We start from the raw sequence: 19,379 nt of genomic DNA, 5'->3' as shown, positions 1-19,379 counted from the left end.
TAGTCTGTTTTAAAAAAAATAAATGTAACCATTACAAGAAAGGTTAATTTAATTATTTCTTTACATTTAAAATATTCAAAAAAAATTAAAAATCATAAGAGACTAATGTCCTTTAATGACAGTAAGTGTTTACAGTATTTTCTGTCAAAGTTGAAGTCCAACATTAATATATCGGTATACCCAGCATATGCCCTCCCATTTTTTTTTCTGTTTTCAAAAACAAAACCTCATTTGAATTCTTTAGTTGTCAAATATCTATTGGATGGAAAATATAATACTGTCTAATGAGGAGGGAAAAAAGAAGTGAAATGATAGGAGAGGAAGACAAGAAGGGGAAAAGGAAATTAAAAATAAATAATTTTTGTTATCTTGAAAGGGTGAATAGTTAATTACTGTTTGGTCTTATTCCTATTCAATATGATCACATTTCCATTTAATGAAGAATGACATATACCTTTCCCAGGAAGATGAATAAAGTAATAGTTTTCAGGAGCAAGATAAGTTAATTTATTTATCACGTTTGTATCATCTTAAAAAAATAGAAAAGAAAATAATTCAAATACTGCAGAGCCTTTTAGCTAATCAGTTAGTGAATTGGAACCATTTCTCACTGCCCACATCACATCTTGCATTCTTTTTCCAAGCAATTTTCCACTTTCTTGAAGGAAATCCACTTGTAGACTCTTAATTCTGTTGGCAAAGAAATGCAATTAGGTCATTATATTTCTCAGAAGTTTACCTGTTACTTTGATGACTCAATGTTAATTGACTAATCCTTAACAGCCTATATTGTCTGTTAAATTGGAATGGAAATTAATTAGCATCAGTACAAAGCACAATCTTTAATAATTAAAAAAAATTGGGGGGTAAAAGCACCAAACAATAGTATTTAGTATTTTATTCCTTCCTTGGATAATTTCTTCTTTAGTTTAAGTGTTTTAGTGCAATCAACTTTAACAAAAAAAAAATCTATATTAGTCATTCAATATACTAGAAATAGGAATTGAAAACCATTCTGGGGCTGCATTGTTATTCATTGGAGTATTATATAGTTAAGCCATAAAATAGTTTCTAGAAAAGTCTCATTTTCAGTGCCTCAGAAATGTAAGCAGACTAGTTGGTAATGAAAACTCTCAGAATTTACAATTGAGTGGACTCCAGCAGGATGAATTGCTTTATCCTTTTCCCTTTCCTTTTTTTTCCCATTTTGTTTTCCATAAGAGAAAAGGGGAAGAAAAAAAGTGATTACAGAAGGTCAAATTAGCTATCAAGCATTCATCAAGTGAAGGAAAGAAGGAAAATATCCCACTGAAACAAACAAACAAACAAACAAAAAAAGATCAAATTCATTTTGCGAGTCTAGAGGTGTCTGCATGCCTGACCCTATAATTCATTCTGTGATTTTGATGAGAATGGAATGAGAAGGAAAGTTTGAGAAATGGGAAATGAAATAATGGCTAGTTTAAAGAAAGTGAGATAAATGGATTTTCCTTTAACATCTTTCAAAATTCATATTTTGGATTATTTCTCCTTTATGGAATTTCATAATTATAACAATTTAGATAAAGACAATTTTTTGGATGTAGAAAGTAGGAGGTATGAAATTGGATTTGTGGTTTCATCCATGTAAGGAATTCACAGAACTATACTTAGGAAGAAAGTCAACTCATCTAGAATTATTGACTTAGAGAGTTTCTAAGGTTAAATGAGTTGCCTACAGTCATACTTCTTTCTAGTAGATGTCAATCCCTGAATTCTTGAATCTCTTTAGTTTGCCTCTATCCATTACAATAAAATGATTCTAATAGAGAATCTAATTTTGAGGTCTGCAATCTCTGTCCCAAAGTTCATTGGTATGAGTCTCTCTCCTAACTGTTAAAGATAAATGCTGTCCCTGTGTGAGGAATGGGATGGAGTTTGTGAAAGGCAAGAAAATTTCATCCTTGACCAATTTTCTCCAGCACTCTTCAACTGCCAGTCCCCTTAGGGACTCTTCCAACTTCAAGTATTTTAAAGGAACTTTAACAAGGGTGCTTTGGGCCATTCTTGTTTCCAAATTGGAGACAGAAAATGGAAAACACCAACCTTGTTTCTGGCTGAAGGAAAATAATCTGAGAAGATGCAAGAGGGACTGGCCATCTTTAGTAAGCTGCTGTACGTAGTGCAAAGGAGCTTTCTCTTGAGTGAGATGAGTTTTATCACTCTCAATGGGAAAATTATTTTATTTAGTATTGTTTAGTATATATTCTCACATACAGATAGACAGCAGACAGACAGACAGATAGATAGATAGATAGATAGATAGATAGATAGATAGATAGATAGTTAGATAGATAGATAGATAGACAGACAGACAGACAGATAGATAGATAGATAGATAGATACGCACACATTCTCTGAGTTCTATTTTGTTATTTTGGGATACCTAGGTTTCTTTGTTATGCTTTATGATGAGGAGTAAATTGGGGTTCTAAGCCAAGACAGATCACCTCTTCTCCTCCTGGATCTGATTAACCTCTCTCCTTCCCCAAAGTAACCAAGGGCAGGTTCTGTAGCAAATGAATTTGCTACTCAATGCTGTATCAAAACAAAGTCTTTATTGATTGTAAAGGGATAGACAGGCATTTGGCCTCCAGGAAGGCTAAACTGACTGGCAAGGGGACGCCTGTCCCTCCTGCATCCTGTGTTACAATTCACTAACTGATTAGCTAAAAAGCTCTGCAGTATTTGAATTATTTTATTTTCTATTTTTTAAGATAACACAAAAGTGATAAAGCAATTAACCAAGTGCAAGGAAAACAATTTTAGAGGTTCCTTTTATACATAACTAGGGTCATCAAACCACGTTTGCACAGAGATGTTATCTAAGAGGTTCCGAGATATTTGTAAATAAGACAGGAATTTCTCTTAATCATTTGTATCTCAAATTATCTCCTTTTACTCCTCATCAGACAAGAATTTCCTGTTAATTATTTTTATCTTGAACTATCTCTCTCTCTCTCTCTCTTTTTTTTTTTTTTTTTGACCTTATCATTCTTTATGTATGTTTACTGTAGTTATTTGGGTGGAAAAGGTCAAATCATGTATATAGAATTTGGGGTCATTCCACTAGCCTTCCCCAATAATAATGACATAGCAATGAGAAGTTAGATTTAACCTGACTATATCACCTAGATTGAAACTATTTACTGGAATAAATATAATTCTAGACACTTTAATAAACACACTATATCAATGTTCACATTTAGTAGGAGGGAAAGTTAGGTCCAGGGATAGTGTGAATTTCCCAAAGTCATTAAGATTGATTCTGTGCATTTGATAGGAGCAAATGATCAGTAAATTCATGACAGAGACAGAGACAAAGAGAAACAGAGACAGGGAAACAAAGAAAGACAGAGAGAAAGAGACTGAGAGAGACAAAGAAAGAAAGACACAGAGATACACACAGAGAGAAAGAGGGGGGAGGAGAGAGGAGGCTGATTCAAGAGAAAGTGGGATAAAAGGGATTAGTACTATAGACTACAAATACAGTTGTTTGAATTTATCGTTTTTTTCAGCTTCCAAGTAATGAATAGTATGTCTTAAGATTTCTTATTTAATTAGTTACTTAGAAATGCTATTACATGAGTCAAGGAATAGTATACAAAATGATGATGCCTTTTAGAATCCAAGGTTGAAAATTGACAACCTGATTTTCACCCTAGGAGAAATGAAGATAAGGAGACTCAGAGAACTAAGATCTAATCTAGTTATTTAATGAAGTAATACATTTATTTTGTAAAATGCATAGAAAACTAAATAGGAATTTTTTTTCATATATGCTAAGATGAGACAGAGTAGAGAATGTCATCTTGACAAGAGACAACAACAGAATGGGAACATTCTTCTGTTTGGAGAGTGGGGCATGATCTCTCATCACCATAGCAAAGTAGAGCTAAGAGGAAAGTGGCCAATGAAAGGAGGCAGTGATCCTTAAAGCATGGTAGCAGGGCTCTGAGCATGGCAGCTATTCTATCACAACATCTATACCCATAATCACACTCGAGGAGAGTAGACGACACAGGCTTCCATCATTTCCTCAAGGAGCACATACCATTCCCTATCTCTAGATGTTAGCTTCCTGGGGGGGCGGGGGGGGAAACAAACAAACAAACAAAAAATTACATATTTCCTGTGCTATTTTACTGGGCTTATATATAATTTTGGGGGGGTTAGAAAGTAAGGTGTATAGAGTCCTGGCCCTGGAGTCAGGAAGACCCAAGTTCAAATACAGCCCCAGACCCTTAATGATTGTGTGATTCTAGGCACGTTGTTTAAATGTGTTTTTCTTAGTTCCTCATCTGTAAAATGAGCTGCAGAAAGAAACAGCAAATCACTCCAGTATCTTTGCCTCCCCCCCCCAAAAAAAAAGTTATCCAAATGGGAACACAATAAGTTGGACTCAACTGAAAAATAGCAGAACAACAAAAATAAGACTTGATGGGCTATCTCATTTCAGTAGCAAAAGATGTGCAAAATTCCTTACTTAAAAGTATTTGTGAAAAAGATTTTTGTCTCTTTGATGATTTAAATAATGTGATGAAGGGTCAAGGAAGTAGAATAACTGGAAATTAAGTGACTTTGAAATTAAATGACTTTTCTTTTAAATTACTTTCCAATTGAAATATTTTTCCCCCCCTGAGGCTGGGGTTAAGTGACTTGCCCAGGGTCACACAGCTAGGAAGTGTTAAGTGTCTGAGACCAGATTTGAACTCAGGTCCTCCTGAATTCAAGGCTGGTGCTCTATCCACTGCGCCACCTAGCTGCTCCCCCCATTGAAATATTTCAATTGTTTGGCAAAATAGATAACTAGATAAGCAAATCAATCAATTAATGCACAAGAAGAAAATGCCTAAGGTTGTTGTTAACTGTGAGAACTAAATTCAAAGTTTCATTCAGGGGAACTCTTCTAAGAAACTCTGAATCTTTTTCCCTCTTCCACTAAGAAAATAGTCGTCAATGTAGGAAATGAGGCTTTTTGAATAAAAAACTTTCTCACTTAAGTCAATATTATCAAAGATATTTTGGTAAAATAGCAAAATATCCTATCAATACACAATATTTTTTTAAAAAGTCATAAATTAATGGCTTCCCACTGTGTGGAGTAAGATATGGTGAAGAACTTACAGATTAAGCACAAATTGATGAGAGACTGCTAGCTATTGTAAGCCAGATCTAGGCTGCATTCCTTTGTCCAAAGAAGAAGAAGAGGCTGTAAATCACCTTATTGGTTGCATTCCACTGACCAAATTGGGGGGGGGGGGATGCAGATTTGTATGACCAATCACAACCTATGGAGGGTGGGATTTTGGAGGTTCTTTGTCTGAAATGTATAAAAGTTGTTAACATTTTCAAGAGAGTGGCTCTCTCCTGCTGTGAATTTGGCTCACAGACCAGGATGGGGTCTGCTTCTCGAGATTTTAATAAATAATTCTGCTTTTCTATGAGTGATCTCTGAGTAGTCATTTTTGGGTAGGATTTTTTCTCCCTCACACCACCAAAAACAAACTTGTGATTGACTATATATATATATATATATATATATATATATATATATACATATATATATATATATGTGTGTGTGTATGTGTGTGTGTGTGTGTGTATGTGTGTGTGTGTGTGTGTAGTTAATCACAATATGTGCGTATAAAAATACAAATGTGTGTGTGTGTGTGTGCGTTCAGAATTCTCTTCATTTTTATAGAAGGGAACATTTTATCTTAGAGTCTCAGCTCTTGTGGAATACTTTATCTTGTCAAACAGTCTCAACATAAAGGTCACTATATGCAATCTCCCAGATCAGTTCTTTCTGGGTACATCTCTTCCACGGTTAATAGAAAGATTTGTAGGTGTTCTGAGTAACCAAAAGAAAAATGGTTTTCTCATTAAAGGCTATATTGTCAATGCATTGTGAAAGACAAACCCATACTTCAAACTTCCTTAATCTTTTGTGAATTGTGAGACCAAAAGATCTTTTCACAGATAATGGTGAAGTTCATCAAGTGAACCCTAGAGTGAAGTTAATAGGACTTTAACCTGACCCCTGGCAGTTCTGGGGACTATGCTCAAAAATATTTGACTTCAACATTTTGCTATGTTCAAAAGGCTTTTTAAAAATACCTTCCAAAAGAACTACTTCACTATTTCAATCAGAGAAAGGTAATGAAATAAAATTTCAGTTTGTCATCTGACAATGTGATCTGGTGTCTTAGCGACTGATTTTGGAGTAAAGAATCAAGTTCAAATCTGACTTCTGAAGCACAGTAACTGTATGATCCTGAGAAAATTGTTTAACTTGTCAGCACTCTAGGTAATTTTTCTAAGACTACTAATTGCAGGAAGAGTTCTGATACATATTGGCAAAGAGTTCCTTTGAATTTTATATATTTATATTAAGACGTCACAGGGGCAAGTCCTATCTCTATCATGCCTTGACTAAAATTTTTCTCAACTCAATGTAATTTTGGATTGTTTCTTTTTCTTCTTCCATCCTATATCCTTTCCCATTAATTGCATAGGTTCTCATTTATTATTAAATTAATGAAATTAAAAGTTTTATCCCTATTGTCACATTATAATAGATTATCACAATCTAAAACTCAGAAGAAAGGAAATGCCACTGGGTGTAGGACCAGGTGCTGCTTTACAACTTCATTGCCTATGCTCATTTTGGGTCAAATTCAAATAAGAGAAGTAGAAAAAATTGGAGAAAGAAATTAGATATATGTGAGAGAGAATCAACAGTTCAAAAGGAAAAGAAGAAAAAGGAAGAACTAAAGAAAATAATTTCTAAAAAATAAAATTGGCCAAATGCATAAAAAGAAAAATCCACTGAAATAAACACCACTTTAAAAAGTAGAGTTAGCTAACTTTCATCATACCTTTTCATACTTTAATTAGAAGTGGACCTGAGCCAATTAGGTGACATAATATTTATGTATTAGGTAAATAAGGACTTAGAGTTGTCCTAAACTAAAAAAAAACTTTCTGGGATGATTACTTCAACATTTGATCCTTAGGCAAATTGCTTAACCTCCTTCAGTCTTAATTTTATCTTCTGTAAATGAGGAAAAATCTAGCATGCACTTCACAGGATTATTTTGAGTATAAAATGAGATAAAATGTTTAAAGCACTTTGTAAATATTAAAAAGTTTACATAAATCCTAATATAACTTAGCTCATACATTTGAAATTTTCAAATTTCATTTGAAAGATATAAAAAAAATTACTCAAAGTCTTAAGTTTTAAGAAAAGTTATTAAAAACAAGTAATCCAAGCATTTATGAAGGACATATTTTTCAAATTATCTTTTAAAATTTGAATAGAGAAACAATTTTAAGTATAATGTGAGAAAAAAGTATAGACATGGGAAAGTAAAAATCATGTTTGGTGAGTCACTCCCTTTTGACTGAAGTATAGAGTTCATGAAGAGGAAAAATCATAAAATAAGGCTAAAAAGAAGGAAACTGAATGCAAATCACAAGATTGAAAGTATGTTGGCAATTCATCAAAAACAAAATAACATTTATTATGAGTTGAGTCACATGTATAATCCTATTAATTTTCAGGAGCTGATTGGTGGAATTATCTTAATTTCTCTTTTATCTTCTGATACTACAATATCAATATATTTTTCCTTGTTAATTTCTTGAAAGATGGTATATAGGTTCTTTTTTTATCATAACTTTCAAGTAAATTAATAATTTGTTTTAAATGATCTCTCCTATTTCTATTTTCCAAATCAATTGTTTCTCCAATGAGTTATTTCACATTTTGTTTTCTATTTTTTCATTGTTTTTATTTTGCTTTATTGTATCTTGATTACTCATAAAATCATCAGCTTCTAATTACTCAATTCTAATGTTTAAGGAATTATTTTCCTCAATGATCTATTGTGCCTCCTTTCCCATTTGGCCAGTTTGCTTTTTAAGGCATTCTTCTCCTTATTAGTTTTTTGTATTTCCTTTTGGAACACTCATTTCTCTTCTGAATTTTTCCTTTTATCACTTTTGCTTTTCAAAATTCCTTTTGAATTCTTCCATGGACTGAGATCAATTCTTATTTTTCTTGGAGTCTTTGGATGTAGAAACTTTGACTTTGGTAACTTCTTCTGATTGTGTTTTGATTTTCCTTATCACTATAATAACTTTCTTTGGTCAGAATGTATTTTCTCTTATCTGCTCATTTTCCTAGCCTATTATTCTTTGTTAAAGTAGGATTCTGTTTCCAAGGTGGAGGGTGCAGCTGTTTTCTTGGAGCTACCTTGGCTCCACCTTCTATAATCCTATTAATAATCTCCTAGGATCTCCCTTAATGTATAGATTTGATAGAAAGCAATTCAAACATATGTGTCAAACAAAATTGAAATTGGGATAAGAAGGGCTGTTGTAGTTGCAGCAAGAGTGAGAGAGGGTGAACTCATCTCAAAAAATGTGAAAGAAATTATAGGGTAGGAGAGTTGAGTTTGATTAGTAATCATCGGAAATAAAATACTGGACACAATTTTACTTGAGTTTTCTTAAAATTATTACCAGTTTACATTGTGTTTATGATATGGACAGTACTTGAGCTAACTTTTAATTTCTGGTTCTTAGCTGTTTGGCCAAGTAAAATCCCTTGTAGCTGAGTTGGTTGTGATAGTTATTCCTGAAAGCAGTTTGATTGCATTGGACAGATTTCCTCTACTTGTGATTACATCAGCTTTTCTCCATTAAATCCAACACTATATACTGGTTTGGTTTTTTTATGCTGTTTAAAAGTGATTTTTATTTTTATTTTTATTTTTATTCTATTTATACACCTACTGATTATTTTAAGAAAGAGGAATATCTTTGTTCCATGAATTAACAGGCCTTTAAAAATAAACACACTGTATGAATTTCCATGACATCAGAATAAGTAACTATAATATATTGCTGTGGATAGTTTTTAAATATAATATTGGAGCCATGCATATGGCTCATATGTATATGATGTTCTAACAAGTTAAAGATGTTTTTTTCTCACAATAAAAATTATAAGGCAAGTAATGCAGCTATTAAATCCAGTCTTACAGATTAAGAAACCTCAAGAATTAGGAAGTTAGTGACTACCCCATGGAGTGAGGTGTGGTGCTGTTAAATTTTCTCTTTAGTACCTTGTGATCCATATACCTTGAACATTTTCCTTCAATTAATACTAAGCAAACATTTTAGGCTGATCTTTTAAAAAAATTTTTTTCAGAAACATGTTACAAGGAATTATTTAACAATTTCATCTATCTATAAATATATATGTGTATATATGCACTCATATATACACATGCTATTGCATGCATTTGTATATATATAATATATATATAAAAGCATATATATATATATATAAGCATATACATAAATGTATGATGTATCTGTGTCTCTATATCTGTGTCTAAGTCCCTCTGTCTGTATTTATTTTATGCCTTAATTAAGGAAGATATAGTATGTCCCAAAAGTTTAATACAGTTTTAAACTTTAGTAGTTTAAAAAAGGTTCTAAGCCTTTTGAAGCAATGTATTTATGTGTGCAATTCCCTGTATACACATATTCACACACATATTCTTTTTAATCTAAGAACATTATAGAAGAAGAGTAGAAAATATCCAAACTCATCTGAATACAACTTTCTTTGATGAGATCATCAAAATGATGTAAATTTATAAGGAGGTATCTTGTTTCTCTAGATCAAATGATTTGCCCTTCTGTATTACTATATTGCTATATATGCTATAAATATTGCAATATTGCTATAAATATTGCTATAAATTGCTATAAATATTGCTATAAATAATGAATTTCTTATCTATTAATGACTATATGCCTTCTCCTTACAGGATGAAAGGGTATTTTAGGGATATTTAAATGTTCTTTATATTGGGTACCACATTACCACTCACATATGGATTTAAAGGAAAAGGAATGATGTTTATGAAGTACATAGTATATGCAATGCAAAAAAAATTTTTATATGCTATGAAAATTAACTCAGGATACCTGGAATTATAAATATCAAGACTAATAGAAAAATATAAATAGGTGGTTAATCAGGCTATATCATCACAGCATAGATGCTCAATTATAGGAATACAATAAAAGTCTTTATCAGAGTTATACATTACCAAAAAAAGAAGGCAGAGTGTTTACACATGAGAATGAAAGAAAAAAAAATATGGAAAATACTTATGCTATAATGCTGTCCAAGAGATATTAAAAAAAATCAAGAGAAAAGTCTCCAGACTATTGGATAGATTCACTATAAAAGAATATGAATAACCTGGACAAGAAACAGCATGAAAAAGGGTGATGGATATGGGATATTTGTATATGGATAAGATACCCTTGAGGATGAAACAATGTTCACCTTCTCTCAAAAATATATTATGCCAGATCTCGATGGTTGTTCTCTTTATCATTCAGGGTAGCTCATTCTAATCCCACCCAAATGTAGTTGGAATAAAATATTCATCCTGTATATTAAGAGCCAATAAGTAGGCAATGAAAGTGGGATTTTTCTTTTCCAGGTATATATGTAGATAATTTATTATTCCATATTCAAAGACATACAGTAGTTATAACAAACAGGGATAATGTACCATTACAACAGAACTTTAAGCTGAAGATTGAAAAAAATACATTAAACACTCCTTTAGAAATAACTAATCCCCTTTAGGGATGCACAGAGAAAGAGAAAAATATACTTGAGACTACAAATAATTTGTGCTTTGTCATAAGCAGTGTATGTTTATGTAAATATTTAATATGAAATAGTCATTGCTTCAGAATGAAAAATCTATATTGAACTTATTTTTTTAATTGCCCCAGAAGTGTTAAAGGCATGAATGAAAACCCTCCTTCCCTAACCTCTCCCCAAACAGCCTTAAATCACAATTTTAAATGAACTTTCAACAAATGGAGAGCTCCAACACAAAATGCCTCTAATATATTCCCAAGGCTACTCAAACTAGAAATTTATTTTTAGAAAAGAAGACACATCCTTATGCAGTCCCATGGGATGGCAATTAAATTCATATAAAAGTACAAGTAGACACTGCTTAATCTCCCAATACTTTAACATCAGCATCATGTAAGCAGTGTGATCGAAAGCTTGAAGTTGCTTTAATTCTCATTTTTTAAATATCTAAAGGAAGATTTTTCACCCCCTTGGGAAACTAGACTAGTGTTTACTATGGACATGAGAATCATAAACTTATAGAATTTACTGATAAAAGAATCTTTGGAGATATTTTAATATAACCTAATTAGTTTAAGGTGAAGAAACTGAATCCAAAATAAATAAATAAATAAAATGCATTCATTCCTCCAAGTCTTCTTTTGATACTCTTTCCAAGTAGATGCCAAATGCCCTCAATGACCATTTCCTTTCCCTCTCTCTTTTAATGATTTCTTTATTTTCCTTCTTAATTTTTTGACTATAAGCAGTCTTAATCCTACTTAATAGTGGTGCATTCCATGTAACTGTGTCCAAAAGGCTGTCAAACTAGCATATCCTTTATCTAGCAGTGTTTCTACTGAGTTTATATACCAAAGATATCATAAAGGAAGGAATGGGACCCACATGTGCAAAAATATTTGTGACAGCCCTTTTGTAGTGATAAGAAACTGGAAACTGAGTGGACTCCCATCAATTGGTTGAATATGTTATGGTATATGAATGTTATGGAATATTATTGTGCTATAAAAAATGATCAGCAGGATGATTTCAGAGAGACCTGGAAAGACTTACATGAACTAATGCTAAGTTAAATGAGTAGAACCAGGAGATCCTTATAAATGGAAACAAGAAAATTATAGCTTAATCATTTCTGATGGATGTGACTCTTTTCAACAATAAGGTGATTCAGGTCAATTCCAATAGACTTGTGAAGGAGAGAGTCATTTCCATCTAGAGAGAGGACTATGGGAACTGAATGTGGATCATAACAAAGTATTTTCAGTTTTGTTGTTGTTAGCTTGCTTTTTGTTTCCTTTCTCATTTTTCCCCCATTTAGTCTCATTTTTCTTGGGCAGCATGATAAATATGGAAATATATGTAGAAAAACTGAACATGTTTAACATGCTTGTATTGCTTGCTATCTGGGTGAGGAGGTGAAAAAAATTTGGAATACAGGATTTTGCAATTCTGTGAATATTGAAAATTATTCGTGCATATGTTTTGTAAATAAGTTTTAGTAATAAAAAATAAAAATAGTTAACATGTTTACACAGTTTAAATAAGAAATGTTTTCTTCAATTAGCTTTTGTACTTTCTTTTGCATTGGGTCAATTGTGCTTTTTCAGGAGTTGCTTTCTTCAGTGGATTTTTGTATCTCCTTTTCCATTTGGCCAATTCAACTTTTAAATCAATTTTCTAAGTTGTTAACTCTTTTTTCATGAGTCTCTGGCATCACTCTTATTTATTTTGCCAACATTTCCTCTTCTTCTCTACTATGATTTTTGAAATATTTTTGAAGTCTTTGTGAAGCTTTCCATGAGTGCTGAGCTTAAGATTACTTACCATTTATATTTGAGGTTTGGCACATAGATGGTTTGATATTGTTGTCTTCTTAAGAGTCTATTTTAGTTTTCACTGTCACCATAATGACTTTGTATGGTCAGATTCTCTTTTTTTTCTGGTTATGTATGTAAGAGCATTAAAAAATACATTTACTTATAAATCATGTTGGAAGAGAAAAATCAGAATGAAAGGGAAAAATCATGAGAGGAAAAAAAAAAGAAGACAAAGGGGGAAAATGTGAACATAGCAGGTATTGATTTACATTTATTCTCCATAGTTCTCTCTGGATGGGGATGGCATTTTCTACCCAAAGTTTTTGATGATTGCACTGCTTAAAAGAACCAATTCTTTAATAATTGATCATCCTGGGTACAATGAATTCCTGCTTCTATTTGTTCTGTTTAGGATCAGTTAATATCAAGGTCAGGGCTAGCTCCTCTGAAGGGTTCAGAATAAGTCCTTGCCCCATGTTGGGCGCCAAATTGTAATGTCCTGTCGTCTCACAATTGTAATCCTTCTCTGGGAGGAGGTTTCTTTTCTGTATAATCTTTTCCTCTGTGAGCAGATTTCTTGGGAGGCTTCTGGAGCCTTCCCCTCCAAAAGTGTGGGATTGCTGGATTTGCAAATCCACGGGATGTCTTCTCTTTGACTCAATCCAGACTGCCATCCAAACTCAATGTCCCAGTCTAGACTGCTCTCCAGGCTCAATGTTGCCTCTTTTTATCCTCCCAGAGAATGGGCTTGTGAGTACTCCCAGGCACTTGTGGGAACTCCTACAACCAATGAATTTGCTTCTTTAAAGTATTCCTTCAAGGTGAAAACTCCCTTAAAGGTTTGAACTAAAAGTGTGAATTCTGAGCTAGAGAGTTGTTAATTACCAAATTAGCACTTAGTAAGAATCTAACAAGTTAATATAAATCTTTCCAGACTTTTCTAAAGTAAGTTTGCTCATCATTTTTATAGAACAATAATATTCCATTATTTTCATATACCATAACTTATTCAGACATTGCCCAATTGATGGGCATCTATTTTCCACAATAAGAGCTACTACAAACATTTGTGCACATGTGGGTCCTTTTCTCTCCTTTGTGGTTTTCTTAGGCTTCAGACTCAGTTAATAGCACTGCTGGATCAAAGAGTATGCTCAGTTTGATAGCCCTTTGGGCATAGTTTCAAATTGCTCTCCAGAGTGGTTGGATCATTTTTTCAATTCCACCAGCAATGCATCAGTGTCCCAGTTTTCCTGCATCCTCTTCAACATTTATGATTATCTATTCCTGTCATCTTAGTCAATCTGAGGGGTGTAAGGTAATAATATCTCAGAGTTGTTTTGATTTGCATTTCTCTAATTAAGAGTAATTTAGAGCATTTTTATGACTGTAGATCATATCAGAAAATTGTTCATATTCTTTGACCATCTGTAAAGTGGGGAATGACTTGTACTCTTATAAATTTGACATTGTTTTTATTTTGACATATTTTAAAAATTAGGTCTTTTTCAGAGACACCAGATTGAAAAAAAAAATACCAGCTTTATGCTTCCCTTGTAATCTTATTTGTCTTGGTATTATTTGTGCAAAATATTTTAATTAGTCAGAGTTTCCATTTTGCATTTTATAATATTTGCCAGTCTTCTTTGGCTATAAATTTCTGCCTTCTCCAAAAATCTGATAAATTATCCCTGCTATATATTATTACCCTTTATGCCTAAATCATGTATCCATTCTGACATTATTTTGGCATGAGGTGGGAGATATAGGTCTATACCAAGTTTTTGACACATTATATTACAGTTTTCCTAGCAATTTTTGTTAAATAATGAGTTCTTATCTCAGAAGTTGGAGTTTGGGAGTTTATTAAATACTAAATTACTATGGTCATTGATTATTGTGTCCTGTATATCTAACCTATTGTTCTATCACTCAATTTCTTAACTAGTACTATATATTTTTGATGATTGCTGCTTCATAATATAGTTTTATGTCTCTTCCTATTAGGGCACCAATCTTTGTATTTGTTTTTTCATTAATTCCTTTGATGTTCTTGATCTTTTGTTCTTCCAGATGAATTTTGTTGCTATTTTTCCAGCTCTATATTTTTTTTTTTTCAGTTTGATTGGTATGGCACTGAAAAAGTGGACCAATTTAGAGAGAATTTTCATTTTTATTATATTAGTTCACCCTATCCATGAGCAATTGATTTATTTTTTTGTACCTTGTCTAATCTCTCCTTCCCTTTCCTCCCCCTGCTACCCTCCTCTCCTCTGCTATTTCTTTAAATATGGACTCTGTTCCTGAGTGGAAGGAGTCCTGTCTCAGGCTTCTTCTACCAGTGGCTATTGGTAATTGCAATTTAATTGATGCTACATTGATGCTCTCTGAGGCTAAAAGGGAACTCCCATATTGGTGCTAACTAAGGGTATGGAGTGGGTGTGGCTGGCAGTGCTTGAGATTATAGAAATCTGACAGCTTATTTGCTGTTGAGCTAGAATTTTAGCCATGTTGTCTGATGTGTGCTGAGGCTAGTTGGGGTATTTCAGTAATTCCCCTACGCTAAAGCACTCTTTTTTTTAATTTTATTTAGAATTTTTTTCCACAGTATATATGCACAAGTAATTTTTTTTATAATATTATCCCTTGTATTCATTTTTCCAAATTATCCCCCCCTCCCTCTACTCCCTCCCCTTGATGACAGGCAATCCCATACATTTTGCATGTGTTACAATATAACCTAGATACAATATATGTGTGTAAATACCATTTTCTTATTGCACATTAAGTATTAGATTCCGAAGTTATAAGTAACCTGGGTAGATAGACAGTAGTGCTAACATTTTACATTCACTTCCCAGTGTTCCTTCTCTGGGTGTAGTTATTTCTGTCCATCATTGATCAGCTGGAAGTGAGTTGGATCTTCTTTATGTTGAAGATATCTACTTCCATCAGAATACATCTTCATACAACATTGAAGTGTACAGCGATCTTCTGGTTCTGCTCATTTCACTCAGCATCAGTTGATTTAAGTCTCTCCAGGCCTCTCTGTATTCCTCCTGCTGGTCATTTCTTACAGAGCAATAATATTCCATAACCTTCATATACCATAATTTACCCAACCATTCTCCAATTGATGGACATCCATTCATTTTCCAGTTTCTAGCTACAACAAAAAGAGCTACCACAAACATTTTGGCACATATATGTCCCTTTCCGCTCTTTAGTATTTCTTTGGGATATAAGCCCAATAGCAGCAATGCTGGGTCAAAGGGTATGCACAATTTGATAACTTTTTGGGCATAGCTCCAAATTGCTCTCCATAATGGCTGGATTCTTTCACAACTCCACCAACAATGTATCAGTGTCCCAGTTTTCCCACATCCCCTCCAACATTCATCATTATTTGTTCCTGTCATCTTAGCCAATCTGACAGGTGTGTAGTGGTATCTCAGAGTTGTCTTAATTTGCATTTCTCTGATCAGTAGTGATTTGGAACACTCTTTCATGTGAGTGGATATAGTTTCAATTTCTTCCTCTGAGAATTGTCTGTTCATATCCTTTGACCATTTATCAATTGGAGAATGGTTTGATTTCTTATAAATTAGGGTCAGTTCTCTATATATTTTGGAAATGAGACCTTTGTCAGAACATTTACTTTTAAAAATATTTTCCCAATTTGTTACTTCCCTTCTAATCTTGTTTGCATTAGTATTGTTTGTACAGAAACTTTTTAGTTTGATGTAATCAAAATCTTCTATTTTGTGATCAATAATGATCTCTAGTTCTCCTCTGGTCATAAATTCCTTCCTCCTCCACAGGTCTGAGAGGTAGACTATCCTCTGTTCCTCTAATCTATTTATTATCTCACTCTTTATGCCTAAATCATGGACCCATTTTGATCTTATCTTGGTATATGGTATTAAGTGTGGATCCATATCTAATTTCTGCCTTACTAATTTCCAGTTTTCCCAACAGTTTTTTCCAAATAATGAATTTTTGTCCCTAATGTTGGTATCTTTGGGTTTGTCAAAGATTAGATTGCTATAGATGTGCCCTTTTTTGTCCTTTGTATCTAATCTGTTCCACTGATCTACCGGTCTATTTCTTAGCCAATACCAAATGGTTTTGGTGACTGCTGCTATATAATATAGCTTTAGATCAGGTACACTTAGACCACCTTCCTCTGACTTTTTTTTTAATTAGTTCCCTTGAAATTCTCGACCTTTTGTTCTTCCATATGAATTCTGTTGTTAATTTTTTCTAGGTCATTAAAATAGTTTCTTGGTAGTCTGATTGGTATAGCACTAAATAGATAGATTAGTTTGGGGAGTATTGTCATCTTTATTATATTTGCTCGGCCTATCCAAGAGCACTGAATGTCTTTCCAATTATTTAAATTTGACTTTATTTTTGTGGCAAGTGTTTTGTAATTTTTCTCATATAATTCCTGACTATTCTTTGGTAGATGGATTCCCAAATACTTTATACTCTCAACATTTGTTTGGAATGGAATTTCTCTTTGTGTCTCTTGCTGTTGCATTTTGTTGGTGATATATAAAAATTCTGAGGATTTATGTGGATTTATTTTGTATCCTGCCACTTTGCTAAAATTCTGAATTATTTCTAATAGCTTTTTAGCAGAGTCTTTGGGGTTCTCTAAGTATACCATCATGACATCTGCAAAGAGTGATAGTTTGATTTCCTCATTTCCTACTCTAATTCCTTGAATCTCTTTCTCAGCTCTTATTGCCAAGGCTAGCGTTTCTAGTACTATATTTTTCTGATACTACCCCTTCCCTTTACTACACCCCCTCCTTTTTTTATATCAGTAAAATCAAATTACCCATGCGTACTTTCTATATACCCACAACAGAGATATAGTTCTCAAGGGTTCTGTGTACCTTTTTCTGTTTCTCTTCAGTCTTGTGGATGTCGATCAAATTTTTTGTTTAAGTCCTCTGTTTCATTGAATGACCATCTTCTTCCATGGAAAAAGATGCTAAACTTAGCTGGGTAGTTTATTCTTGGTTGCAGTCCTTGATCTTTTGCCTTTCGGAATATCAGGTTCCAGGCCCTTCTATCTTTTAATGTGGAGGCAGCCAGATCTTGTGTGACCTTTATTGTGGCACCTTGGTATTTAAATTGTTTTTTTCTAGCTGCTTGCAAGATTTTCTCCTTTGTGTGGTAATTCTGCAGCTTAGCCACAATATTGTGTGGTGTTCTTTTTTTAGGGTCTATTTCAGAAGGTGCTTTGAGGGTGCTATGTCCTAGCGACTTCCCTGAGGTTTGAGACTGAACAGTAAAGGCAACACAAAGCCCAGCCAATGCATCCCGTGGGGCGTGGATGTCAGCAGGTGACGTGAAAAGCCCCTGCGCTCAAACTGGAAGTGTCTGCCCTGAAACCAAGGTCCCTAGTTCAAAGGTTCTGCTTCTCTGGGACTTACCAGGCTGAGTTCCACAGCCTCCAGCCGAGCAAGGCTCTATGTGTTGCCTTGAGCCATGTCCACCTGCTTTTCAATCTCTTAACTACCCCCAGGTGAGGCCCTGGACAACTGAAGTCAGCCACACTCACAGTGCTGAGATCTGCTAAGTCACCCTCAGGATTGGGGTAGTTCTAGTATCTGGCTTATATTTTAAAGCGGCTTATTTTCTCTTCTGAACTGCAGTTTTATAAGCAGAGAAGAGCAAACAGCCTGTGCCAGATTCTTCTATCTCAGTGGCTTCTCTGATCCCAGAGCCCTCCCCAGCCCAATAGGCGCAGCGTGCCACCACCCAACCGTCTGTGGTGGCCTTTTTTTTTTTTTTCCTCCCCTTGGAACTAACCTTTTCTGTTGAAACTCCAGATTCTCTTCAGCTGGTAAGTCGTGCTTCCAGTCCTTGTGGTTTCTATCAGTCCAGCGCTATTTTTGAGGCTGATTTAACTAATTGGTATTGAGGGAAGAAGGGAGCTCACAGAATCGCGTGTATCTTCTCCGCCATCTTGGCTCCGCCCCCGTACACTGAAGCACTGTTGAAGGATTCCTAAATGCCTGGGAATGTGCTGAGACTTCTAGGTCAGCTGCTGGAGGGTGCCTAATTGCCAGGGGCTAACCAGAGTATGTGGTGATTTCCAGGCTCCCCAGTGTTTTCCAAGGCATGTGGGGTTTCTGGTGGGCAGTCATCTGCTCTGCCATCTTGAGGCCTAAGATCTTCTGCTAATTTGCTGTGGTGAGGTTTATTGCCAGTTTGACAGGGAGCTTTCTGTCTTAGACTGACCCTCTTCCCCTTATTGAAGTGTACATTAAATCTGGGAGGAAAAAGGTGGCACAATTTTGTGAAGGGATCTAGAAGCTAAAGAGTAGAATTTTTATTTTATCTTCAAAGTGATCAAAGCCATTGGGAAGGAATTTGAAATTGATTGGATACCTATCAGTTGGAAGAATGAATGAATAAATTATAGCATATGAATGTGATGGAATGCTGTTATTTTATAAGAAATAATGAGCAGACTGATTTCAGAAAAGCCTAAAAAGATTTACATGAACTGATGCTAAGAGAAGTGAGCAGAACTAAGAGAATACTGTACATAGTAACAGCAAGATTAGGTGATGATCAACTATGATAGACTTAGTTCTTCTCAGCAATGTGGTTATCAAAGGCAATTTCAAAAAAATTTGGATGGAAAATGCCATCTGAATTCAGAGAGATTTTATATTTTTTTGTTGTTGTTTGATTTTTCTTTCTTATGTTTTCTTTTCCCTTTTGGTCCAATTTTCTTTTGCACAACTTGATAAATATGGAAATATGTTTAAAAATATGACACATATGTAACC

The 19,379-nt window shown here is 34.0% G+C and overlaps 1 long non-coding RNA gene across 1 annotated transcript; it reads right to left on the bottom strand.

Annotated features, from left to right (window-relative positions):
- Positions 1 to 483: 483 nt before the first annotated feature.
- Positions 484 to 18,566, bottom strand: LOC141564821 (uncharacterized). Its single transcript, XR_012488743.1, has 2 exons — positions 18,391 to 18,566; positions 484 to 690 (listed from the first exon to the last, which is right to left on the bottom strand). It is a non-coding gene; the product is annotated as an uncharacterized LOC141564821 (long non-coding RNA).
- Positions 18,567 to 19,379: the final 813 nt, after the last annotated feature.

Source organism: Sminthopsis crassicaudata, chromosome 3 (genome assembly GCF_048593235.1).
Source record: "Sminthopsis crassicaudata isolate SCR6 chromosome 3, ASM4859323v1, whole genome shotgun sequence".
Taxonomy (NCBI): Eukaryota; Metazoa; Chordata; class Mammalia; order Dasyuromorphia; family Dasyuridae; genus Sminthopsis; species Sminthopsis crassicaudata.
Note: the sequence above shows the minus strand (reverse complement) of the source record. Positions and strands in the feature narration are given on the sequence as shown.